Source organism: Delphinus delphis, chromosome 14 (genome assembly GCF_949987515.2).
Source record: "Delphinus delphis chromosome 14, mDelDel1.2, whole genome shotgun sequence".
Classification (NCBI taxonomy): Eukaryota; Metazoa; Chordata; class Mammalia; order Artiodactyla; family Delphinidae; genus Delphinus; species Delphinus delphis.
In genome coordinates, this window is record NC_082696.1 from 66,051,766 (window position 1) to 66,078,379 (window position 26,614).

Genomic DNA, 26,614 nt, shown 5'->3' on the forward strand with positions numbered 1-26,614 from the left:
CTTTCGAACTTCAGCGCCACCAGTTTCTGTACCCATGCACTCAGCATTACATGAGATAATGCACGCAGGGCACCGGCACCAGAGTTGACACATCGTAATAAGCACTCGGGAGGGTTAGCCATTATTATGGGCTTGTCTGATTTGGTCTTCACATCTCTTTCTGCTCTCTGATGGCCATGCTGAGGAGCAGCCTAATGTCCAAAAAATAGGAAAACACCAAATGGAAGGGAAACACAAGGCCTCAGTCTTCCAGAAACAGAATTTATCAGCGCACAAATAAAAATGATTGTTTCTCTTCTCACGATGATGTGCGGATTACTTCCATACTCTCCCTCACCCTTTTCCAAGTGAGGACCCTACGGACAAGGGGCAACTCCTCCCTTGCCCAGATCTGACTCAGTCTGGCCTAATGAGGGCAACTTGATGGTACACTTACCTTATTCCCGTTTCTCTTTTATGTGAAAACAGTGAGCTCTTCACTGTCTTCTGCGTAAGAAGAACAAAAATACAATCTATGTTTGGTTGTCCCTGATTAGAACTTTGTTAAGATGTGTGATGGGCAAGTGTATTTTTTCTGTGTCTACGATAAAGTAGGTAGTTAAATAAATTAACCAAACACTCATGCTGTGGCAGGAGTGTAAATTGGTACAGCTTTTCTGAAAAGTCATCAAGACCCTTAAAGCTCATTTGACCCCGTAATTCCTTTTCTAGGAATCTACCTAGGAAAATACTCAGAAATTCAAACAATCTGATATTCAGATATGTCTTTCAAAGTGTTATTTGCAATAACAAAAAAAAAAAGGAAACAATACGTAATTCCAAAAATGAGAGAAATAATGAAATAAAACCCTTTTCTACAGCGTGTAATATTACATAGGCATTGAAAAGCATGTCTCTGAAGAATTTTTAATAATTTGGGAAAATGCTCACATTCATAAAATATTGAATTAAAAAGTAGAAACAAAACTCTGACTGTTTTTGTGTATCTGAAAAGAATACTGATCCACAACCCCTTATCCCCAATTCTGAATCCTTTTGGTTCAAAATCACGAAGGTCTCTTGGTGACTTCTTTGGTAGAAAAGTCTGATCTGAACTAATGTGAGGCTCTATTTTATCTGACTAAATAAGAATATGCATCTATTTTGCTGCAGAGATTTTTAATAGGTTTGATTATGGGGTGCTGCTCCAGATTCCGATGGGACATCATGTAATAAATGGTAGTTTAGCATTGTAATACTCTTTAATATCCAAGCAGTTCTGAACTCTGAAGTGTATCTGGCCCAGGAGTTTCATTTAAGGGGTCGTGGACCTATACAACAAAATATCATGAATGATTTATCAGTGTCAAGGTTACAGTTGATGTTTATTTTTTCTTTATTTTTTTCTGTAAATTTTTCAGATGTTCTATAATAAGCATGGATTAATTTATCCTCAGGAAAAAATAAGTACTATTAATTTCTTTAAAAACATGTTAAAGGCATCAGAGAATCATCTCATTTCAATCAGAATTCTCAAATTTATCATTTGCTTCCTGTATCTTCTTGTTAATACAACCATGTGTTTTTTTTTAATATATAAATTTATTTATTTATTTTTGGCAGTGTTGGGTCTTCGTTGATGCACGGGGGGCTTTCTCTAGTTGTGGTGAGAGGGGCTACTCTTCGTTGTGGTGCGCAGGCTTCTCATCGTGGTGGCTTCTATTGTTGCGGAGCACGGACTCTAGGTGCACGGGCTTCAGTAGTTGCAGTGCGTGAGCTCGGTAGTTGCAGCACTCGGGCTCTAGGGCACGTGGGCTTCAGTAGTTGTGGCACGCGGGCTCAGTAGTTGTGGTGCATGGGCTTAGTTGCTCCACGGCATGTGGGATCTTCCCGGACCAGGGCTCAGACCCGTGTCTCCTGCATTGGCAGGCAGATTCTTAACCACTGCGCCACCAGGCAAGTCCCGCACGTGTGTCTTTTGAATCAAGGTGTTGTGATTTGTTGAAAGAAAACGTTCATGAGATGAAATAGAGAGATAACTGATTGGACATTGACCTATGTCCAAGCTGCCTTGGGGTTCAGGAGAGCACCCGGTGAGGGATGTGCTTCCCCCTGGCGTGAGCCCCAGCATTGATACCTGGATTATTTTATCGTATTCTGTTTAGGTGGACCGGTCCAGAGGCGCACAGTAAGTTAGAGGTCATGGAAGCCGGGGAAGGGATGGGGTATAGCGGGATAGCAGGGGAAAGGGGATAACGTTAACATGCAAGGTTTCCTCTGCTAATGGACTGTCTTCTTCCCCAATCAGGTGGACACTCGCTGACCTGTCACAAGGTTGCCCCACAGAGCTTTGGGGTCCATGTCTGAATGGATTGCCGTAGCCTTCTCTTCTCTCCCTTCGCCCAGTTCCCTGCATCCTAAGACTTGAAGCCAGCACGGGACCTGGAAAAATTACATGTAAGTTTTGACTAAGGTTTCTTTCCTCCAACCAAAGAAGGCTAAGAATTTTCTGAGATGATAATAACAAGGTGTCTTGAGAATTATAATTGAGGAAGGGAACGGGGTTAGAATCTGCATATTGGTGGTTCTCTAACTCAGTGGATCTTACACATAAGCTTGCTTCAGAGTCACCTGGAGGGCTTGTTAAAGTCCAGCGTGCTGGGCCTCGTGCCCAGACTACCGGATTCAGGAGACGTGGGGTTGGGGCGTAGATCTGGAAATTGGCTTTTCTAACAAGTTTCCAGGCAATGCTGATGCAGTTGGTCCAGGAACCTCACTTTGAGAATCACTGCTTTAACTCAAGTGTGACTGAAAGGAGGAATGATAAAGGTAGAAAAGTGTATGAAACTTCACTAAATTAAGATACTTGTGCTTTACTTAATACATGGACTCATCTCTCAGAAGAGAGAATGTTAAGGTCTTCTCAGCACTGTCATCTTTGAAAGTCCAGCCAAGTAGATGTCATTATTCTGTGCCAGCTCGACTCCAGAGGCGCGAGTACCAGCCACTCTTTGCCCTTGGCTTTCAACAGGGTTGACTAACAGTGCCGTTAACAGGCTAAAATGACAACTACAGTCCTTCTGCAGGTGTCCTCATCATGCTTTTAGATACACTCAAAAGAGAAAATCCTTTTCCCCCTAGACTGGGAAATATATTGCTCCCTTTCAAAGTGAATCATCCCAGTGTGATCCTTCCTCTCATACACTTAAATGTGACTTGTTTTACAAATCACATATGGGAAGGAAGGTGCACCTCTAATAAACAATCCAAGCCAGCAAGTCCAGGGTTTTGTGGGGTTTTAGGTTCTTAGGACTGACATATTTGGAAGATCAGCATGTTACTGCGTTAGCTTTGGAACAAGCCGGTCACCTCTCTGCCGAGGACAAGAACAATTTATTCCATGTTAATAGAATAAAGTAGAAGAGCTTGGCTCAACAAATGCACACTAGGGTATATGGGAGTGTACATGCAAATGTACAGGTGTGCCTGTGAACCTATATGCATTTTGTATATTTCTAAGCTTTCAATGTAGGAGTTTTACACAACATGTTTTCCTTTGTTTCATTGAGTCAATGTGAGTGTAAAAATAGTCTGAGTGATGCTGTCCAGGAAATGTTTGAGAAATTTCTGGGCATTTTGAATCTGTGGTTAAGCATTGTGATTTATAACATTATATTTCAATGTGGTAAATGTTATCATTCAAAGTAGCACTAAGGGCTTACAGTTCTTTTATTATAACTCTCTGAAGTTGAGAATAATCACCTTTAATAAAACAACTCCCAAGCAGATATGTAATGAAGGAGCATTATCTAGTGCCTAAACGTTAACAGAGCCCCAAATCCCGGAGATAGATTTAAGTGCATGTGTTTAAAATAAAAATCACAACATCAGACAAATAAGACCCAAAAAGCAAGAGGTGATGAAAGAGTTCTAAAAGGAATTAATCCGGAGCTGTCTTCTGAGAGCTGCCCAAAGGACGGGTAACAGGGTTGGTATTAGGGCTGACAGAGTTGTGAGCGATGTAATTACCTATTATCACTCTACCCTTACCAACTGTAACATCTCCTTCAAGCGCTAATTGGCTATTCCGTACAGCATTCTGGGAAGTTTCAGTTTATGAAGCATCTTCACCAAGAAGTAAAAGAAATGGGTTGGATCGAAGGCTCCTTCATCTCCCCCCTGCTCTCCTGCTTTGGCGTCTGTGAGTGTCCACGTTTACACTGCAGGTTCTCCTGATAGATGACCTTTGATGTCAGTCAGTTTAATAACTACGAGCCAGTACGGGTAGAAGGCTGCTGTGACACCTCAGGCAACTTGGAGCTGCAGACTCCTGCCAGCCCTGGCGCCACCTGCCTGAAGCTCTCCCTGCAGCCTTGGGTGAAACACTCAAGGCACCAGGTGCCTAGCGCAGCTCTATAAAAACATCGTGCATGTGGAGGCGAGGGGTGTGTGGGACCCCACGGTGCTTTCCCTGCAGTTTTGCAGTCAACCTGAAACTGCACTAAAACATGAAGTTTATTAATTTAAAAAAACCGAATACCAAACGGTATGATGATTCCTCAAAAATTTAAACACAGAACGACCATGTGATCCAGCAGTTCCACTTCTGGGTATAAAAGAAGTGAAAGCAGGGTCTTGAACAGGTGTTTGTACACTCATGTTCATACAGCATTATTCACAATAGCCCAAAGGTGGAAGCAACTCAAGTTTCTATCAGCAGTGAATGAATAAAGAAAATGTGGTATATACATACAATGGAATATTATTCCGTCTTAAAACTATGAAATTCTGACACATGCTCCAACATGGATGAAACATGGAGATACCAAGTGAAATAAGCCAGACACAAAATGACAAATATTATATGATCCCACTTACATGAGGTCCCTAGACTAGTCAAAGTCATAGTCAGAAAGTATTTAGAAGGGTGGTTGCCAGGCGCTGGGAATAAAGGGGAAAGGGAAGTTAGTATTTAATGGGTACAGAGTTTCACTTTGGGAAGATGGAAAATTTCTGGAGATGGATGGTGATGATAGTTACACAGTAATGGGAATGTACTTAATGCAACTGACCTGTACTCTTAAAAATGATTTACGTGGTAAATGTTATGTTATGTGTATTTTACCACACACACAAAACCCCCCCTGAATACCAGAGCTTACTTTCCATCTAAGAATACTGGGCAGAATACTAAGTAGTGCTTGACAGGGATGCTGTAGTTTGGGAGGACGGAAGAAGCACAGATGGCTGTGTCCCTCACACCTCCATCAGCCCTGACGCTACCCTGGCCCTCTTTGGGCAAATGTAAGGGACCTGCAGAATGTTAGACTTAAGTCTTAGGAATAGGTTTCCTACCGGGACAAGGACATATTTGTCAGAAACCACTAGGGAAATTTGCCATCAATGACCATCCTCTCTTTCAAAATGCCATTTACACACGCAGGAAAGCTGCTTCACTGTGATGGAGGGGACGTGTACCCTCCTGTGCTCCTGTCATGGGGCTGCTGCGGTTCGTGTGAATTGTGTCATCATAAATGAGTCCGTGTACTGTGCCCCGGGATGTGTGCCTCGTGGCGGCAGGTGACAGGTCTTAGCAGTGGAGGCGGATGTGGAAGCAGGAACCAGGGAATATAGACTTGCCACAGACTGAAGCCTAGTAGAAAATGGAAACTTGGAAAGAAAATTAGTAGCAAATAGTTCTCCTGCAACAGGGCTTCTAATTATAATGCCTGTTTGACATTCTCCCAATGAAGCACAGTTCATCCCCCATCACCAAATCTCTGTAATGTTGGGCATTATGGTACCCATAAATCACAAAACAATTGTATGAGTGACCTGCAGGCCTGTGAGAAACATGCAGGATTGAACCCACTAAGTCCACTTGGGTCCTATTTGGTGGCAGGGAGGTGGATTTTGCTTCTTATTCTAGGTTTCTAGAAAGCTGGCCTTGCAGAATGATCAGTGAATTCTCACGGGGCTAGTAGCCATGTTTCCCTCAGGTTACCTTTACTTTACTACTTTACTATTTTACTTTACTCCTTTCAGGCCTTGCCCTTAGGTCTGACCAGGGATTGTAATTCCTGAAGAGCGGTGCGTAAGGATCCATAGTTTCAAAGAGCTCAGAAACCTCTGTCCTAAATTATCCCAGTTCCTCCTTAAGACATCAGAATCACTTAGATGTGTGAACGTGCTTGTGTGTGCGTATACATATTGTATACATATATGTACGTACATACATGCGTGTGTATGCGCTTGGCTCGAGGAAAAGGTATAACCAAAAAAGCAGTGAAATAAAGTCATCAAAGTTGAAGTACAATACATAGAGATCAGTCGCTCATTCCCACCCCCGACTTCCCAGACCTGCTTAGAAATAAACTCTCCATGCTTTTCACTTAGGTGATGGACAACAGGGCGTAGCAGCAAAGGTTTTGGAGTCACTTGCCATAGGGAGCTGCTAAAATATCAAAAAACTGGAATTAAAGGTTTTTATAGAAAAGAAAATCCAGGTGAGCAAGGTCTAAGAGAGAGGAGAAGTAGGTGCTTATTCATCTTTGGCATCACACGTAGCTGCCGGCACCCTGAGCGTGAGTTGAAACGACATGGATGTAGACTCTGATCAAAACAAATTCGGCCCCAGGAGTTTGGAGACCATGATTTTTGGATGGACACCCTGACACAGATTCCCCGCAACAGTCACCCAGAGGAAAAGACATGAGGTGGAGAAAACCAACCAAGACTGACCCTCGGGGGCTCTCCTGGTCAGCTCTCATGGCCCCAAGAATCAGATGCGCCTGGTTACAGGCACTGACTTCGTATTTAGCGATGGCTCAGCTACCTGGGACCCGAGTAACCAGAACCCTGAATTAACTAGCCTTCATACTTCCTACCCACCCCCTCCCATACCCCACCCTACCGCTCACATCCCACTTCCCTTTTTCAGTGATAAAGATTCAGAAAACAAGGTAGCTTTGGTTTAGTAAAGGTAGAGAATATACCCTGGAGGATATTTGTAGTTGGTGACACTGACCTGCTGAATCACTGCGAATGGTTAAATCCTTTATAATTAGGAAAAGAAACTGCTTTCGAAACGTTTTCAACAAAAAGCATTTTCTGTCTGTCAGTTCACCAAAAAACTGAAACAAACCAAAAACTCATCTTGTCTTCAAATAGTCTAATCAACTGAGGTTTTATTTTTCCTATTTTTGTGTCTTAATAATAATCTAAAAATGTTGACTTAGAATAGAAAAATATAAAATTCATTTTTATTCTTGAGAAACCATGCAAGTTTTGGCTTTTACCACCTTTCCAGTGCCAGAGTTTAAATCTCAGATATTCTGTTTACATTTATTCTGTTTATTATGTTTGGAAGCGCTCTAAAAGTTGTGATGTTAACGATAAGATTGGTAATAAAATAATTTCATGAACATATGTATTTAGTTCTTATTGTCGTTGGGGAACCATTGGCATACTTTTGAAGCCATTCTGTTTTTTTTTTAAAGAATGTACGTGATTATTTATAACATATTGTTTCACAATTGTGTTCTGCTGAAGGCATCATCGAAATTAATTTTCATTCTCTGCATATACACTCATGGTACAGAGAGGGGTGATGTGACCAGCATAGTAATAGACAGGTCCAGATTTCAAAAGGTATTATTCCCTGCGAATCTCCAAATAAACTCAGCCATGCATATGACAGAGCTGGTCACCAAGTGATGTCAGTTGTAGTACGAATAGTTTGTCACCTTATTCTAATTAATTTCCAATCTGTTGCTTTTTCGAAATTATTTGTGTGCTCTTTTTTGGATGTGCCTGTACTAAGGAAATGACAACTCTCTCTCTGAGCCGTAATTTAGCCCAAGGGATAGCTACCCTCTTCCAAGGACACCCCCATTAAACTGATCACTGGAGGGCCCTGGCGGGTGAAGCTCTGGTACAGCTGGAGGGTGCCCAGGCCATGGTCATGGTGAGGAAAAAAAGTATTGGCAAAGCTCTGTAGTGTAGCGGGATTCTTAAGCGTCCTTGTCATGCTTAACTAGAAGCTATAATCTATTGTTTCTAGCAGATTTTCCCTGTGTTTCATGTCTGCTTTGTCACCAGCCCAGATTACTCTACTAGATCCAATGTATTAAGTGTCCTTGGTGACTAGAACGATCAGAATCAGAGAATTGTTTCCTTTTATCAGAACAGAAGTAGCTTTATTTTCCTGATTATAAAAGTAATACATGTTTATTGTACAAAATTTATAAAATAACAGAAGATGATAAAGAAAATAAGTTACCTTTCATCCAGCTACCCAGATACAACCTACCTGTTAACTCCTACTTTTGTGTATTTTTCCAGACTTTTTTCATTTTATCAACTAATTCCCAATTTACAAGCAGTACTCTGGCCTGCTGACATCCCACAAATTGCTGGAGTTCAGGAATGATGCCTTTGCTATCATTTTCTAGGACAGTGATCGCCTAGTCGTTTATTTTTCTCCCTTCAAATTACAGTCATCAGCTCTTGCAAGGACAGATACCTCTGTAGACTCACCAGTGTCTTTATGGTGTGAAAATCACTATTAACTGGGGTTTTTTTCATTTCTGTATTCTGTCAATAAAAATGATTTTTGAGTGGACCTGCGAGATCCTAGTGGGCCTCTGGAATCATAAAAGAAAGATTTAATGAGGACCAAGATGGTTTTAGTGTTAGATCAACTGATTGTGCTCTAGGTATTTAAAAATTCACAGTTGATACACTCTAAGACAATTTGGCAGAAGTGGGGAAAGGTTGATGACCCAAATCCTCCCCATCCCCCAACCATACTCCAAACAACGTGGACTCCAGTAAAATTCCAATTTGACGTTCAGATATAGCCCTTCTTGTGCTATGAACCAGAGAGTTTTCCTTCAACTCTTCATGCTTTATCCCCCTTCGAAGAAGCTTCTCTTCAGATTCCCCTGGTATGGTGTCCGGGCTGTGGCGTGGGTTGTGCTGCATATCTCTGTGCTTCCCTTTGGAGAGAGCGCGACTTTGGATCGGGATGAATCCTGACTCTTAGCCAAAGTGAGGAAGGGCTTTGAACACTGAAAGAAAACCCAGATTAAAATTAAGGGGATTGTTAAAGGAGTCATCTGAGAAAGGTTGAAGGAGTGCCACCCACAAACCTTACGTCAGTAGAATAGAAAGTGTTTAGTAAACAGCTGCTAGAAGAGATTTTGTGTTTTGAGAATGATCCCTATTAGGCACTGGGTGTGGCGAGGTCTTAGCATCCTGTGTACGAGACTTAGGTTCTTTAAAAGCAGGTCCTTCTAAGTTCTTCCCTCTGCATCCCTTCTCATCCTTCGTGTCCTTGTATATAATAGGGACACAGTGGTTACTGATTTGAATTAAAATTTCTGTAGCTCTTGAGTGACAGATGAACGAATGTGCTCAGTCCAGGTATCTGTCTTGCCTTGTTCAGACAGTAATCGAAACATGCTCTGGTAAATGCCCGCAATTGTATCGAATGCCCCGATCGGGTACTGGTGTGGGAAGTGGTCTGCAGCGCTTTGATCCTCCCTTGGAGACGGAGATGCTCATGTGGATAGTGAGAACTCGGTTCCTTGCCTTCAGTTTTGGTTTGACCTCCTTGCTTCCCTGAGTCATGGCGTTCACTCGTGGCGACGGGCCTGTCACAGAAACCTAAGACCGTCCCTTGGACTGTTTGTGACACTGACTCTGAATTTCCCGTGACACGAGCAGCCAGCATTTGTTGCAAGACTTCAAAAACTCACTAAGAAGTTTAGTTGGTTTGCAGTTGACATAGAGATTAACTTTCTCTAACCTAAACCAGTGAAAACTAAAACACTCCTCACCACATAAAAGTTTTGCTTTCGCTGTGTTCAGACCCCTCCCACCCTGTCACAGCACAGTCATTTGGAGTCTAGCGTGGGGAGGTGTGGCTCTGCCTCAGTCGTGGATGACCCACTTTTTCGTAACACTTAATTACCCGTGTTTTTACAACACTAGTCAGAGGTTCTGACGCTAGTGGACTCTGATGCATCTCATCAGCGCTACTCTTCAGGAGGAGGTGTGAGCTCTGCAGGGCGTGTAGCTACCGGGGATGACAGCATTTCCTCTGGTTTCTGGATAATGAGCGAGCACACAGGTAAAGCTGCCTTTCTCAGTGTTGACTCTTTTCGTGTCTTCATTACTTTGTGGAACTGACTTTTAAATATTAATCCTTACCTGCATGTGTTTGCTGCTGCGCTTTGCAGAGGGCTCAGAGGAACATGCATGCGGATGGGTACCCAGGGACCTTAATGACTTAACTTTTCATGAAAAGTCTAAAGAGAGGATAATAAAAAACAGACTCTCATCTCTATCCTGTCTATGCCCCCAGAAAACATCCTCTTCCTCAATTTTTTTTTAATGTGCTCTCAAGGTGGGTGTTTCTCAACAGCAGCGGCTCCGCTTGGCAGGGAGAGCGTGTATGCATTCGTGCTTGGTGAGCTGCAGGCTTGGGGAGTGACTGGATGGCACAGACAGAGATGAAAATGCAGAGAAGGGAAGGGAGACAGCAAGGGGGTGTTGTGCCTTGGAGAGCGTTGGCCCACGGCACCCTGAGAGCAGATTTAGGACAAGAGCTATTGCCCTAACTTTGGCAAAATCATTCTTGACAGCCTGCTCTGTTCTAGAGATGTTGATGTTTCTGATGTCACTTTTGTTCATTAGAGGAACTTTGAAAACACCGAGCTTGTTGCAAAATGAAACGTTGTAGGTATCATCTGCCCGAATTTACAGAAACGTGTTTGCGGTGCGTTTCTTTGCTAGAAGCCGGTTGACAGGCGGCTCACAACAGGGCGGTGGCGGTGCCTGGCGGATCGCACATGCCACTGCGCTGCCTGCTCACCACCGTGGAGTCTTTGAAAATGCCCAGAGATAAGTCAACGTTGTTTTTTTTCCCTGAAAGTCCTGATACAGAAAAAGGATGAAAGTACAAACACTAACTGGAAAAAATGTCACACATTTTAGCTGCTTTGCATCCCTTGTTAGGACGAACCCTGGCTTGGGTTTTTTGTGTGTGTGTGTGTGTGTGTGTGTGTGTGTGTGTGTGTGTGTGTGTTTCACATTTGTGGACTTGTACGGTAGGTGGAGCAGTGTGGGTGGCCCAGAAAGAGTAGCGGTTAGAATAAGATTTTCCATTTATTGCCCTTTATGCGTGGCTAAAAATAAGATTCATACAAATCAGAATGTGTAAGGCAAGCACAATCACTCTGTTAACTCTGATGACTGGTTTGCCCACATCTTTGCATCTGTCTGGTAAGTGGTGCATTGGGGAAATAAATGTGTCTCCGTTTCAGCAGCAGCAAGGCGGCCAGGTTTGGGCGCTGTGTGTCTACCTGCGATAGTTTATCCGCATTTTCCCCTTCTGAAGGAAGAAAGGCACAACTCATACATAAACAAGGTGTGTCGCAAGAAATAGTGATGGGATCCTTGAATCTTTTGTTGAAGAGTAATTGCCTTGTTTGAAATGCGTCTTACAGCATCCATCTTCTTGGCTCATTGTTAGAAAGTTGTGTCTTGTCAACTCATAGAACAGCAAGGGAGGGATTTCTTAGCGGTGTTGTGGAGAGATGGGAACCCTTTTGTTCGCGCAGGGACGGGGTGGGGGGTGGACAGCGGCGGGGAAAGGCCTGCTGTGGACACAGACGTCGGAGGGGCAGTTAACCGAGTAAAAACTCCCTTCATCTGACGGCCGAGTCTCCTGCAACCACAGTAAGTGGTAACGTGTCGGTTTGTGGCTACAAGAAACACCAAAGAGAGGTGGTGTTGGTGTTCACAGGGAAATTTGCACCTCCGTGATCCCAACGATGGTGCTGTCCCTGTTCTACTGGCTGAGTGGCTGTGACATTTTCAAAGAACGAGAATGTCTGCGAGCGTGCTAAAGCCTTGCAGTTTGATGTCATCTGGGAAATAAGATGAGTCAAGAGAGCAGTCATTCCAGAAGCTTCTGGAAACTGATGACTGCAGATCACATTCCCCACTGGTGTCTCCAACCTCAGCAGATGGTGAGGCAGGGTAGTTAAAGTGAGACAAGAGCTTTGGGAGAAGGAGGACCCAGCCTCAAATATTGGCTTAGCTACCTGTTGACCTTGATCTAGTTACGGAACCTCTCCTAGGCCTGGATGTCTTTCATTAAAAACTGCAGCAGGGGTAGTGCCTACCTCATAGGGTGCTGGTGGGGAGTCAGTAAGATCACGCACGTGAAGCACAAAGCGAGCCTTCAGTGAAAGGCTGATGGTGATGCTTGTTCGTGCTGTTGCGTCGTACAAATGTGGTGGAGAATTTCAGGGCATTTGTGGGGTTCCCCGCTCTGCTCAGAGTACGGATTTTGGAATTAAATGGACACAAGATCAGCCTCTTGTTCATCGTTTCTCAATCAGAAGGCTACAGGTCATTTCGCAAGTAGTGTGGCTCTTCATCAGCTGCTGATGCTCTCCAGGGGCTCAGTTTTTTATTTTGCCATTAAATTAGCACCACGGAAGCCTCTCTTTCCTCTGAAGGTGAGCGCTGTCTTGTGCATAATCAGTTGTTTTTACCTTTTCACTGTTTTTTATTTAAACGTGGATATTTCAGTTCTGACATCTGTGCATGTTAATTGTAATACCTGCTGATGTACATCATGAAAGAGAGAGCGCTAATGTTATAATCAAGGAAGGTTTTAAATATTTCAGGTGGGAATGGGCAAAACTTGAGGAGCAATTAGCTTCCATGGTGGTCTAATTCCCTATAGACAATAGCACATCTGTTATCACATCTGATCGATCCTATAGATAACCAGATGCTGACAAGAAGAAAACAATTACTGTTTCTTCTCCTTTTTATTATTTTTTGCAAGTTATTTTGTTTAATGTAATGTACACCTGCCCTTCTAGGAGTCTTTTTCTGCCCACCAAAGTTTTCCATTAAATAAATACATTGTATATTCCATAATAAGGTCATCATCGTAGGTATCACTTTTTTGGTTAACCTTTAGTATTAGATGCTCAGGAGGTCACATCAGACTCTTCAGCCTCCTCCGTGACCTTCCTGGGATGCAGTTTCTTCATTTATCAAATTAATAAAGAAATTATGACTGTACCCTGACCTGGCCTCACTTGGGACCTGGCCAGAAGTGATAAATGAGACCAATAAGCTAAGGAATTAAAACGTGGTGCAGGTATAAAGCAGTGATGGCTTGCTTTTATCAATGGATGTATTTTGCTAGTTTAAAATTTTTTCTCTCCAAATTTTTCTTTTCATGGTCTGTCCTACCACCCCAATCACAGATACAATCTCTGAGTTGTAATGTATATGTTAACAGCATCATTGGATTTTCTGGATCTTTCACGTTAGGACCCATCAGTCTGGTGGGGTGCAGATATTCCTCAGGTTAACTACACCAGTAAAACCTTTCTTTCACTGGAATGGTACCCAGGTTCTTTCAGTGCATCCAGACAGTGCTGTTTTTTCCTTTTTTCCTTTTTTTTTTTTTTTTCCTGTTGAAAGAAATGGAAGAATGCTTTTCAGGCAGAGCAAATCATTCTAGGTGACTAACAAGTTCCTAGCATTGCAGATACAGCCTCAGTCCCCTCCATGAACACACTTACTCCCTATTATCTTTGCCTGTCTTATTGCACTTTGCCACAGACTGAAGTTTCTGTAAAAATCATAGGCAAGGGCTTTCCTGGTGGCGCAGTGGTTGGGAGTCCACCTGCCGATGCGGGGGACGCGGGTTCGTGCCCCAGTCCGGGAGGATCCCGCGTGCCGCGGAGCCGCTGGCCCGTGAGCCGTGGCTGCTGAGCCTGCGCGTCCGGAGCCTGTACTCCTCAACGGGAGAGGCCACAACAGTGAGAGAGGCCCGTGTACCGCAAAAAAAAAAAAAAAACATAGGCAAAAGAAGGTGATAAATTAGGCTCTGACTGTGACTTCCTACCACACCTTCCTAAGGAATGACACAGATTCTGAAATTCATCTCGTTGGTGTACCGCCTACTTCTTCCTGCATAACCGCCAGTTTTAACCTATCCTTCATGTGCAGTTTGAGGGTACTGGCCAGGCTGGGCTCATTATTCCTTTGGTTGAATGACGTAAAGCATTTGCAATGGAGATTTACTCTAATGATGTATTTTAAGTGCATGTCCTCATTGCCGGTTTAATGCATTCAGTCATGGAATGCTTTAGAGTTTATTGCTAATGGATGAATCCTCGGGAAAATTGGCATTTTCAATAAGATTGACATCTGGAGTGAGAAATAGAAATCTAATGAGAGCATTTCAGCCGAGGTTTGTAATTAGGGCTGAATGGAGTAAATTTGTCCGCGCACACCCCAGAAGGGTACCGTGGAAGGTGGAATTACACACTCTGCTATGAATGAGGCGTGAAGGCCAAGGGATGAGTGTCAGGCCACGACACTGTGCAGTATAAATGATACTGTCACCAAGTGCTGCACCAGGGTATCAAGGGAATTCCACTCCAGTAAATTACATTACTTAGACAGACCTGAAGGCATTGTGTCGGAATGAGAGGAGGGAAGAGAAGGCTGTCAGCTCCAAGCGGAAGGTATTACATCACAGCTGGCTGCAGGGGTGGACGTCACCTGTTTCCATTATACCTGGCGGTTTTATATTCTCCTTTGTTAATTCGTTTTCAGAGGTTACAAATGTGTACATGTGAAAGCACCTCGTGTCTCCTGGGGTATAGGTTTCTGTTGACCACAAGGGAATAAATATAAGTTGACTTGTATAAACGGGTTAGTGCTGGATTCCCTTTCTTGTCATTTGTAGCTGGTGATATTAGATGTTCATTTCTAACCTAGCCCTTGTCTTATTTTCTTTTGGTGACAGTCCTACATACATTATGAGGATGTAATCATCCTTCTCTCTGTGACATTGTTTCTTTTCCAACACCCTGCCTTCATAAGAACATTCGTTTCTCTCATCCTGTCCTAACATTTTTTCCCTCTCATCACCTTCCATCCTGAAGGGGCAACAAATTGATCGGCGCCTAACATTTCATTTCCTGAAAGAATTCCAAGTTAAGAACAGTTGATTCCTAGAGTGCCGTTTGTGGAGAAAAACTGTTTTTTCGCTTCTTCTATTTTCTTTTATCCCCCCCGCAGTGAAGTCAGGCCACCTTTTGGGGGGAAATATTAGGAGGAGAAAATAAGAGCATCACTTGGACCCCTGCCTCCTTGGCCACTGGAGGTGTTCTGGGCACTTTGTCCACTTTGACCTCCAATGCTAGTTCTTGAAAAAGCCATACCAACTACTCCGGGGTTAGTCACAGCCACTTCTTAACCAGAAAGCAGATGTCCTCTCTGAATGGATAGAGAGTTGAAACTGCAACATTTGGACTTTCTCAAATACCTGTTACACTTTGTCCTTAGTGAAACAAACCTGATAAGCGTCTCTGATAATCTGTTAAGGAGGAGAATGCATGGTATTCTGCAGAATGTCTCTATAAGGCTTCCAAACCGCAGATTTTGAGCAACCGTTCTGAAACAGGGGACACAGATAGCAGTGACAATAATATCTTGGATTTGACTTTTTATTCTTTCCAAAAGAATACTTGATCCATATCAGGGTACTGTAATTTAGTCTTTATTTTGTAGCCATAGTTACAATCTTATTTTATTCACCCAAACATAAAACTTAGTAAAACCAAGATACTTGGGAAACTACTGTTGAGGGTGGATAGGAGAAACCTTGGTTCACAATAAGGTGGGTGATATTTCGGTATTATGTTAGGTACCATCACCTTAATGACATTTTAAAACATGCTGTTAGTTGATGATTCTAAAGTGATAACTAAGTGTAAGAGGCGTGATGCGAAATGTCTGAGTATCACGTGCCATCCGCAGCATACAAGGACTGTGCTTATAGTCATTGCCTTATTTACCAAAGCGACACAAAAAGTCTGGGGCCCTTAGTTTGTATGTGAAATGAGAGCCCCTCCCTAAATAAACTTACTAGAATTTTTTGCCTTCGTATTATGTTATTTTGATGGTAGTATGTGCCTTATATCTTATATTTTCATTTCATGCATGACATCGATTGGGAGATCCCATGTGTTTTGCCATTGGCCCTAATAATACACATGTGACATATTTCTTTGTCCCGGCAGCATGCTATCAAGCTACATCTTTTGAGTTTTTCTGAGTTGAATCCTGATGGAAGGTGTTTAACAGCATCTAAAATGGAGCTGGGTTAGATGCTCCTCCAGTCTGTAGAGGTTCCTTTGTTCCTGCCTACCTACCCATGTTTGACTACATTCTCTCGTTTTTTTTTGTTTTTTTTTTTTTAACATTAAAATTGGAAAGGGAGAAAGGGGGAGCTCCTTAGGAGAAATAGGTCTATGGAGAATTGTGAGTATTCATTCAGAAGCTATTCTTAGTTCTGAGAAATATAATGAACTTGAGCTTTGAGTCCTGCTGAATCTCCCATTAACGATCCCACCATCACCACCACCTCTCCTCTTGAATATGCTTTCCCCAAAGACTACTGGTATTTTTCCTCTAATATTCTGAATGGAGTATCTTCCAAGGAAGACTCATCTTGGAAGGCATTGAGTCCTGTTGCCCAGCAGGGCAAGCATCTAAATTTACTGGATGATTCTTAATTGTCCTATGAAATGCTTCTATGTTGCATTACCTAGAAGTCTGCGGTGTAGAAGAAACTTTTCCGTAGATCTTGATTTACTTGTCAGGAGTCAGCCCATTAATGTTAGCACTTCACTTACATGATCATTATGGTGTTTCCAACTGAAAACAGCTGCCACACGCTCCGTGTTCCCGAGTTCCCAGTGCTGCAGAAAAAGGGACTTTTGTTCTGACTTGATGAGGGAAAAAATGCAAACAACAACATCAGCCCTACCACCAGAGATCCTATGAAGACACGTTCAAATGAACAATAAAGCCGTTTGTTCACAGATGACATAAGGATATAAGAATTTAAACAATAAGACCTCTTGTGAAGTGTGGCCGAATAGGCACCACAAACGTTGTGAAGTGCTCTGTCTCAGGGAAGCCAGTTTTTACACGGGCTTCAAAAAACCCATTAACGTATAAAGCACCTTTTAAAAAAGAAAAGAAAATCACTTGTCTCGCTATAACATTAAAGCAATTTCTGTTCTAAAGAAAGCTAAAATGCATTCATTTAGATAAAGTACATGCACTATAATTTATAAAAAATACAGTACTCTATTAGGGAATATAGTGCCTCTTCCCTCCTCTGCCTGAAATGGGAAATCCATCATTTGGTCAAGACCCTTCTTCCTCTGAATGATATTTATTTCTTTGAATGAAAAAAAAAATCCTTTAAATCACTTAGATTCAAGATGAAATTTTAAGGCTTGACAGTACTTCTGTAAATCCTCTGACACTGGTGGAACACGGGGAGGGAATAATCCTGCTTTAAAGGAAATTTTTTATTAAAGTTACTTTTATTTAAACCCTATCCCTTTTTTGCCTTGCACCTGTGAGGAAGGCTTGGTATATTTGTAAACCCCAGCAAGGCAACGGCAGGAAAATGCAGAGATTTCCTTGTCAGCTTGGATCAGGTCTCTGATGATGCCCCCAGATTATTTGTTTTGAAGATTCTGATGCTTAAAATGTGACCCTCCTACTTCAATAAAGCAAAAAACAATGTTACCTTCCAGGAAAAGTAGGGGGGGGGAGAAAAAAACACAATTTAACTGGCCAGAGGTGCTTGTTGAGCTGACTTAGTATTAAACCCTAAAGATTTTCAAGTACTTGCAGACGGATATATGTACAGCATCCTTTCAGAATCCTCTTAATTGAAGAAATGTTTCATCTCTGTCTCTGTTGACAGAGAAGATTGCCTACTGATAATTGCTTTGCTTAAGTGTCTGATAATATGCCAGGAATGAGAGCATTCTGTGTTAGGTCATCTTTAATTATGTATGTGCCACCTGTCAGCTCTAAATCAGTACCAGATTAAATCCTCGTGGAGTCAGTTTGGGGAGGGTTGGAGGCAGGCTGGGGTGATCTCTTTTAGAAACAACAAAAATACAGAGTAGTAAACATGGCTTATAACCTGCAGCTTTTTTAAGGAGCCTCGTCTTCATTGTTCTTGGGCAGGAATAAACTCTTGGTACAACTGAAAGACGTTTGAAATCTCGCCCAAGCTACCTCAAGTGGCGATAAATTGCTGCGAGAGAGGATGGTAGTCCCATCTGTTGCATTTCCTTTTCGCTCCCTCTCATCATTGTAAATGAGCCAGGGAAAAGCTCAGAAACATTTTTTATAAGCTGTGTGAGGACAGGAAATATGTTAATGATGTTAGATTTCCTACATTCCAGGGTTGTTTTTTTTTTCTGTAGTTGGTTGGCTTTTTTAGAAGGACAAATGTGGGTTGGAAATAATGCTTGTTACTTTCTGTCAGCTTTTGGTAGTTTTATTCTCACTTTTCAGGGTTGTTTGGGACTTTCTGGTGGGATGTTTAGTGTTCTTTACTGAAGGTTCTGTTCTCTCTTCTATCCTTCGATAGCATGGATTTGTGAAAGGTGTTTCTCTTTGTTCCCCTGTCAGAGGTTACAGGGAAGCCTTGAGATATTGTGCGCTTTTTACAGGGAAGGAGGTTGGATTGACCAAGGGGCTGAAGGCCGAGAAGCGATACACGGAAGGGAACAGCAGGTGTGTGAGTGATCACGTGGTGAGTTTCCCAGTCTCCCCAGCAAAGGTGAGGCTCCTAGCCTGACTGCTCTCCAAACTGAGAAAATTGCCTCTGTAAGAACTTGTGAATAATAACCTTAGAAACAAGAATTTGGAGATCCTGAAATGCCTCATTCCAAACACTACTGGCTAGAGACATTGAAGAGAAAAACAGGTCAGCTGAAAAAGGGGTAAAGACCTCCACCTCTGTGATGTTCTATCTAGCACCATGGTCCAGCTCATGGCTCTGAAGGACACTTGGCTGCCTTCTGATACTGGAGGAACCAAATTTTTGACAGTAAATTTGATGAGGTACATAGACTCCATGAACAGGGATCGGCATTGAAGAGGCCATCAGAGAGTATGTCTTAAAAGCAGTGGTTGAAGGAACTAAGGAAGGTGAGCCTGGAGAAGATAAAAAGAAGGAGACACACAGTAGCTATACTTCGATGCATGAAAGACTTGGTTATTCCAGAAAAAGCAGAACCGGAAGGTACAAGAGAAAGCGATTTGGGCTCAGAACAAGAATTTTCTTGCAGCTAGCTCTAGCCCACCATAGAACCGGTGGTCCCATTTGGAACAATTAACCCCCTTCCACCCCCCATCACTAGAATGAGGATCGTTATCTTTTAGGGCCATGCTTGGGAGCTGTTATAGACAAGACTGCAGCACTGCGCGGCAGCACAAACCAGATAACCCTAGTGTTATTTTGAAGGATGAGAGTCCCCATTCCATGCAGCGTCATAGTCAGGATGACCATGCGACATTAGCCCCAATCTCTGTGCGGTTCCTGGTTGGTCTGGTACTCAGCCTTCATCTGCCCACAAGTTACAGGTTGAAAGCGGGGATGGGGTCGGGGGAAGGGAGCTGGCTACTTCCGCCAGGAGTCCATACAGTGAAACAGAAGGAGCCCTGGATCACATCCCAGTTCCCGCGCATCCTGGCCCCTTGCTAGCTGTGTGACTGTGTGAGTGGCTCCCTCAAAGCTTGGAAGCCTCTATTTCTTGCCATGCAAGATGGAAATAATAATGTTCACTTCACGGAGTTGCCGTGAGGCTTAAGCAATGTGCTGTCCATAGGTGGGTGCTTGCCCAGAGCCCCTGCTCCACCACTGATGATCTCTGACCTCAGAGTTGTCACCGGTACAAGGGACAGAACTGCCTTCCTTGCAGGGTAGTTGTGAGCTGGACGACTGAGTAAAATGTCACATACAAAAATAAAATGCTGCATATAAAAGTCCCCAGCACGCTGCCTGCTACAGAGCGGATGCTGGTCTTGTCAGCTTAATTTCACCCTCTGGACCTGGGGAGACTTGGGAGAAGGTGTCCTCTCTCACGCATCTCTGCTGGTCAGGTGCTCTCTGACCTTCCCCAGAGACCTGGCCTGATACTCACCGGTCTCCTGTCACCTTGCCATCTCACCATCGAGCCACCTTCTCTGCTTCTTCTTTTTTCTTCCTCCTCTATTTCCTTCTCTCCTAATCCTCTTATCATCTTTTTCTCCAGCTAACTTCGCTCTGTGCATTCTGGGTAGGATTATTTTGATGAGCACAAGCTCTAAAGTACTATTTTCAGTAATTTTTTGTTACTGAAAACAAGAGGTGTCAGGTAGCTTTGCAGGGGACGGGGGGAGGCCTTTCTCATTTTCTTCTGAATTCACTTAAATTTATTTTTTTTCATGTTATCATTTTCCCGTTCTCCCCTCCCTTGGGCTTACAGTCGTTAACTTGCCAGACACACAGCAGCTGAGTGTCTCTGTGACGTGGCTGGAGTTGGGAAAGTGTCCTTCACGGGGAACCTCACCCATATATTAACTCAGACAGAGCAAACTGCTGAATAAAGAGCCCCGGCGTGCCACCTTGATCTTCTTGGTCCCATCCTTTCCCATGGAAAGGGGGTTGCTGAAACAGAAAAAGCGACAGGCAGGGGTCGGGGTGAGGGGGTAGTTTCAGCCATTTTACTGACTCAGAAATTGGAACCCTGCCATCCAGATTGAGGCATCTCATCCATCTAGCCATCCATCCATCCATCCCTCCATCCATCCATCCCTCCACCCACTAAATATTCAGGAAACAGGTCCTTATCTAAGACCCAGCATAAGGTCCTGGGCAAACATGAGGCGAGCGCTAGAATCCCTGCCCTCAGCCTTCCTCCTTTCTCCTCTGCTATTTGAGCAGGTGGAACAGTGGCTCGTTTCATCTGTATTTCTGTATTCCTGCAGTCCTCACAGGTCTAGTTCAGTAAATGCAGGAGTGACGGTAAAAGCTGTGCGATGGAGGGAGGGAAAGAATGAAGGAAGGAAAATCATCAGAGGAAGAAAGGAAGTCTCTTTGTATTATGTGTAGTGCCAGACATGTAAATTGGTGCACACTCTAAGTGCAGTTTAATGATAGCAACGAGAATCCAGGGAAGCATCGCTGCATATGGAAATTTGAATAAAATTTCCAGGGAAGTGATGCTAATTTCCTCAGCTACATAGAAGTCAAAATGAAAGCCATGCATTCTCCAAGTACATCCCCTAGAACACGCATTTCTCCTGATTTTTCTCCCACTAAGCGATGTAGCTTTTTATTTAGCAGAAGGCTGCAACTTTACCCCTCCAGTCATTTCTGGGTTTTCAATCAGAAAACTGAATTCTTTCCCTTCCAAGGAAAGTAAAGAACAATCTATTTCTCCCCCATCGCACCCAGCCACCTTTTACCTGTAGTGTTTCTTTGGGGCCATTGACCTGGTGGGAAGAGGGTGGCTCTTAGTTCTGGGATCAGCCTATGACCCAGCGGCTGCCAAAGGACGTGCCCATTTCCCTGCATCTCAGCGCCGCCGTGGGAGGGACGGGAGGAGACTGCCTGTGTGCACCCCTGGGTTGTCCCGCGACAGTCCCGCAAAGAGAGATTTATACAAAAGCACCTTGAAAATGCAGGTGTTAAATATGTAAAGAATTTTATTGCGAAACAGATGTCAGCTTGATTTTTCACAGGACATTTATGTCTTTCTAAAATCTTAGCACAGCCCCTGAGGTCATTTGCTGTCTGCAATTTTGTCAACTGACAAATTCCATTTCAAAGAAGCTTGCAGTGCCCTAAAAGAGAAGTCAGTTTTTTCCTTTTTTCCAGAAAATTCTCTGGACCTTTGTGTTATTCGCAACTATGCACGTGATATTTTTTTCATCAGCCAGTGCAAAGATATTGGAGCTTTAACCTTCCACTCCCCTGGTTTTCCACACCACCTGGTTTCTGTTTTCAGTGCCCACCATGCTATGCAGCGTCGTGTAGAAGCTCAGTCCCCACCCTCAGAGTTCACCGTCAGGCAGAGGATGTACGACATACACAAATAGCTGTGACATAGGTAGCAGGTAACGGGTGCCAATCTATCTGATAGGTAGAGTTGGGAATAAGGGCCTCTCTGGGAGAGGTAAACTAGCCTTTTAAGCAGGATAAAGAGAAAAAGAAAAAGCAAGACAAATTCGAGTGTCCTTAGTACTGTCTTACCATATAATATCTTACGTTTGTCTTATCCCTCTTATTATACATCACAGGACCCTGAGGACAGGAACTCTGTGATTCATCGCTACTATATTTGGTGATGCCTGCTGTGAGCTTACAAATAGTAGGTCTTAGGGAATGGTCACTTGAGCAAATATTTTCTGTATCATCTCATACAAAATTTCAAGCTCAAAATCAATACCCCTATTTTAAAAAAAACCTCAGTAACTTAATTCTGTACATATATATGGCATTTTGGGCCTTTCCAGAATAAGTATTTTTTAACTACTGGGGAAAAAAAGCAAACAAATGCTGACTTCAGGAGGAATTCTAGAACACAGTCAGAATAAGGAAAGTGATTTTGTTTACACTTGAAATATAAACCAAGTGCAGAGAGATTTCCAAAAACTCCCTGCAGCAGGAAAAGTGGCTGCTAGAGGACCTGTTTCCAGGTATAATCGGGTTTCCCTTTTGTCAGGTTTAATTAGGTAACAGAAGCTCCTTTTACCCAGCCATCTATACAGTACGGTGATTTAGCCACTAACGTTATACTTATTGGAGATGTCCCCACTCTTTACTAAAATTCATAAGCTCTGTTAGTGCAGAAATATTTGTCAAATCCTTTGACGTATCTCCAGGTACTATAACTATCCTTGGCATGTAGTAGGTGCTTAATAAGTATTGGCCAAATGAATGAATGAATGTGTCAAGTCCTATGGTAAACTCTGGGGCTAGAATGATGAGTAAGGTATAGTCTTTGCCCCAGGAACCCCATCATCTAACAAGGAGGACAAACATATGAAGACAGCAATTATTGTAGACTGTGGAAAAGTAATGACAAAGCTAGGCAAAAAATTATTCTCTGTGATTTGTATTATCGTTGTTGTTATTACCTTGAAACAAGAAGTATCAAAGAACAGTCAGTTTTTATCACTTGTTCTGTCCGTTTGTTTTACTAACCTTCGTCCTAAATTGTCAAGTTTCCTGGGTGATGGAGGGTCATGATAAGCTCCAAATGCAATCCGTGCTAAAGGTTGCATACAGAATCCACGTGAACATCAGACTTCCAAGGTCAAATCCAGTGGCCTCGTAAGAACAGACATTGCTGGTTTGCAATTGTTTTTTCCAGAACCCTTGCCAGTCCACTTTCCTTTGCAATCCCTCTTCCTCTCTCTTCCCTCTTACAGGTTAGTGTTCCATAGCTACCTGAAGAATTTCACCTACCACCTAAGTACTGAGAACTTGACTATAGCTTATCTGCAGGCCCAACTTCTCTCCAGTGCTTTATAGCAAACTGCCTACTGGATTTCATATGCCCTCTGTCCAGACCGGAACTCGTTATTTCACCCTCCCATTCCCTCTGACAAGAATAATCCCTTCACTTCCACCCATCAGACAAGTCCATGAGTCATGCTTCCCCTTTGTGCTCTCCATCCAAGGAGTGTCCAGATCCATTAACACAACTTGCAACCTCTCTGGTCCAGGCATCTCTTCAGTCCTCACCCACTGACCATCCTATCTGCAGCCTTTCCCCCCTCCTCTCCTCTGTTGTCCACAACGAAGTGATCTTTCTAAAACACAACTGTGAACCCATGCATTCAAAACCCTTCGATGCAGCCTGTAACCTCTTATAACCTCCTGCATGTCTGGCCCCTGGAAATTTCTCTAGTTTCATCTCCTGCCACTCCATCTTTATTTCTAAATCCCCAGGCTTTTACCACATTGCCTGGGTTCAGTGTGTATTTACTGAATGAACCAATAAACCCAGAGCTGAGCACTTACATAGGAAACCTAACAAGTAAAAGCAGAGGCAGGAATCTGTGTGATGTGTCCAAGAGAGGTGACCAGTAGCTCAGAGCTGGGGAGCAGGAGATATAGCTGGACACACACACACACAAGCCACTCTTGCCCTTTGGCCACACTAAACCATTTGTGGTTTCTCTATTACCCTGTGGTTTCACAGCTTCACACCCTTGCCGTTCTCTTGGACCCTCTCCCCATCACCCACCTGTCACACCTGGCAGGCCACCTTCTCTGTGAAGTGGCCTCTAACCTAACCTTCCTCCAGATAGTCTTTCAAGACTGCAAGTGCAGCGGTTTAACTACCACCCTTACACTTATTCTAGTCTTGGTAGGTCCCTTCATTCCTCAGGCTCACTCTTCTCACTGACTCCTGGGCTAGTCTGTTTTCTCACTCCTGGGTTACTAAGTTGTCCTAACTGTGCCTGGAATCCACCCTACCCTCTGCCACCAAACTAATCTTCATAAATATCAACTTAGCCCTTTGCTCCAATAACATTTGGTTTAAACGCTCAGGCCTGACTTTCCGGGTCCTTCACGCTGCCTTCTCACCCGTCCTCCCAGATCCAGAATCATGTGCCCAGCTGTGTCTCTACCTCCCCTGAGTCTAAATCCCTTTAGTTGTGAGGTTTGGTTTTTCCACAGACATGCCCTTCCTTCTCTCCACTCTGGGTTTATTGTTTTGTTCAGTAAGTGTACATCGAGCCTGGCTGTGAGCTGAGCACTGTGCTAGGCTCTTGGAACACAGAAAATAGAAAATAAAGCATCCTCTGCCCTCCGGGGGCTCTCAGTCTATGGAAGTAGATAGTCACAAAAGCCAACAGCATAAAAATTCAGTGAAGGAGAGACAGAATTGTTTGGGTAGCTGTCACATTCTACCCATCCATTAAGATCTATCCGAGTCGATTTTTTGTCCAAATTAATATTTCTCTTTTATACACCTTTATTTTGACATTTAATCACATACAGACTCATATTGTTGTATAAGCGTCTCCTGCACATGTGTCCTACTTCCACAGGTGGATTTTAAGTGTCTTGAAACAAGGCCTATGTTGTCTATGTTTTTTACCAGCTTTATCAGTTTGAACTTGCTGTGTAACAAAATATCCCAAACATAGTGGCTTAACAAACATTATTTCTCACAATTTTGTCAGTTGGCTGGGCAGTTCTCCTGGTTTGGACTGGCTTGATAGGGGCTAAATGACCCAGGATAGCAGTAGGCAAACTGCAGCCCATAGGCTTGCCACCTGTTTTTTAAAAGAAGGTTTTATAGGAACACAGCCCTGCTCATGTCGTCTGTAGCTGCTTCCACACTACAACAGAAGAGTTGAGTAGTTGTGACGGAGATCATATGACCCACAGCTTTAAATATTTACTCTCTGGTCCTTTGAGAAAATGTTTGCTGAGCCCTGCTCTAAGACAGCCTCACTTATTTATATGTCCAACAGTTGGCGGGCTGGTTGGTCCAGGGAGGCCTCACCTGGGATGACTCAGCTCTATTCTCTGTGGTCTCTTGTTTTCCAGGAGGCTATCCTGGAATCCTTTATATGGTGGTGTCAGGATTCCAAAAAGTGGCAAGAGAGGGCAAGCCCCAATATGCAAACGTTTCTCAAGTCTCTGGTAGCATCACATTTTTCTGTTGTCCCTTTGGTAAAAGTAAGTCCCAAGACCACACCCAGAGTCTACTGGGGGGACTACCCAGGAGGCTGTATTCAAGAAGGGGATGACTGCAGCCAGTTTGGAAAGCAATCCACCCAACAGCCCATCCTCTCCCAGCCACCATTCCCCTCGCCTCCAGCCCCAGTGCTCAGCACTGAGCATATGGTGGGTCCTCAATACGTGCTTGCAGAATTGAATTAAAAGCACAAATTGACTTTTTGGTGGAGGAGAGTAGGACAAATAGTTACTGTGACCCTCTCATAGGCCCTGGGATTTAGTGATGAACAAAACATACAGTTCCTGTGCTCGGGGAGCAGGTAGCCATATTCAGTTCTGTGTGTCCTTCCTGTCTAGCTGTGAAGTGGACTTCACTCTTAAGATTCCTGCTAAGGATCTTTGGTGTTTAACTATGACTCTTCCATCCATTTGTTATCTCCTTTCTGCCCCCTCTACCTACCCATTATCAGGACTTCTCCAGCCTACACACGGCTTGCTTTAGGATGCCCTGCTTCTAGCCTCTTCCTCCCCCTTCCCTCTGAGCATCAGATCCTCCCAAGGCCTCATTTTCATGAGTCTACTCCTTGCTCAAAAGCCTTATCTATCCACCAACTAGAGCTCAGACTCTTTAATATCCTTAGCAAGCACCTCAACACAGTCCCAAACTCCTCCTTGTCTAGATTCCTTGCCCTTCTGTGAATACACACTGTGTATCTGTACGTCCATTTCCAAATGTGCCTTTTGAGATGCTACCCATCTGCCAAGGCCAGGCCTAGGTGTCGTCTCCTCCATGCTGTCTTCCGGATTGCTCCTATTGAAAACTATCTCCTCTTCTGCACTCACAGGGTGCCAAGTTTGGAATGTAACTCAAATGGCGTACGTCACATATGTTCGGCATTTGATCCTGCCTCATCCGTCTCGTGCATTGCACCCTCCTTGAGATTAGGGGTCAGGTCTTCTGGATTTTCATTTCTTTCTGAATGCCTTGCACAAGGGAGACTTTTAGTGAAAGCTTGT

General features: G+C 43.5%; 1 protein-coding gene across 1 annotated transcript in view; it reads left to right on the forward strand.

Annotated features, from left to right (window-relative positions):
* BACH2 (BTB domain and CNC homolog 2) overlaps positions 1–26,614 on the forward strand; it is a 353,914-nt gene that overhangs the window by 200,027 nt on the left and 127,273 nt on the right. The window contains exon 3 of the mRNA XM_060030226.1: positions 2,288–2,436. The gene's annotated coding sequence lies outside the window, so the exon portion shown is untranslated. The remainder of the gene's footprint in view (positions 1–2,287; positions 2,437–26,614) is intronic.